Source organism: Rhodamnia argentea, chromosome 4 (genome assembly GCF_020921035.1).
Source record: "Rhodamnia argentea isolate NSW1041297 chromosome 4, ASM2092103v1, whole genome shotgun sequence".
Taxonomy (NCBI): Eukaryota; Viridiplantae; Streptophyta; class Magnoliopsida; order Myrtales; family Myrtaceae; genus Rhodamnia; species Rhodamnia argentea.
The window spans coordinates 6,527,013-6,528,259 of NC_063153.1; the positions used below are offsets into that span (position 1 = coordinate 6,527,013).

Sequence of the window (1,247 nt, forward strand, 5' to 3'; positions counted from 1 at the left end):
ATGGTGCTCGGCCCAAATATCTGCATGCAGGTCCTGGCAGCCCTTGCCAAGACAATGAAAAAGGGAACCAGTTTTGGGGCTCCCTGTCTTCTGGAGAATGTTCTGGCTGAGATGGTTATTTCTGCAGTTCCATGCATAGAAGTGGTTTGGTTTTGTCAATTCTGGTACAGAAGCATGCATGGGCATGCTCCGACAGCCCCGCCTTCACTCGGTGGGCAAAAAATAATGAAACTCGAGGGGTTGCTATCACGGTCATACTGATCCCTTCCTTGTGAAGGCCGGCATTGGTGTTGCAACGCTAGGGCTCCCGGATTCTCCTGGTGTTCCCAAGAGGAGCCACCATAGACACTCTGACTGCTCCGTTCAACAACATCTCTGCCCTTGGAAGAGCTTTCTGAGACCCACAAGGGGGAGCTTGCTGCCATTATTCTGGAACCAGTCATGGGAAATTCAGGCTACATTGCTCCTAAACCCGGTTTCCTCAAAGCCATGCGCAAGATTACGAAAGATAATGATGTTCTCCGCATCTTCGATGAAGTCATGACGGGATTCCGGTTGTCTTACCGTGGCGGACAGGAGTATTTCTGAGTAACTCCTGATCTGATGACTCTAGGTAAGATCATCGGCGGCGGTCTTCCTGTCGGTGCATATGATGGGAGGAGGGACATCGTGGAGATGGTTGCGCCAGCTGGACCGATGTACCAGGCAGGTACCTTGAGCGGGAATCCGTTAGCGATCATAGCCGGAATCCACGCTCTTAAAGCAGCTGAAGGAGCCTGGAAGCTACGAGCACTTGGATAAGATTAGTGGCGAACTCATCCAAGGCATTGCGGGAAGTTTTTGAGTTTCGGTAAGGAGAGAGTATAAAGCTGTCGAGGGAAGACTCTAATCCGACAAGGGCGATGAAGATGAACACAACAGTGACCAGATAGGAATATGTTTGGGCGAATCACATTTTCCTCCCCGGACACTGGCATTTGTTTCATATTGCTCCCGAACTTTTCTTTTTTAATTTTTGCAATGTCCTCCTATAGTCTTGAAATTGGTTATAAATTCGAACGAAAAAACTAAAAATAAAATCGGTTACATTGTCTCTCGAGGTTAACTCCGAACATTTTTCAGTTTAAGCTCCGGCCCTATGCTTGTCGCATGACCAATGCGCTTCTCTCATGGAGGGTAAATCTGTTTGACGGCAACTGATAAATTACATTTTACCTTCCCGGCTCCAATTTTGGCGTATGCATTTT

The 1,247-nt window shown here is 48.0% G+C and overlaps 1 pseudogene; it reads left to right on the plus strand.

The window, feature by feature from the left end:
• On the plus strand, positions 1-844 carry LOC115736049 (annotated as a pseudogene).
• The last annotated feature ends 403 nt before the right edge of the window (positions 845-1,247 follow it).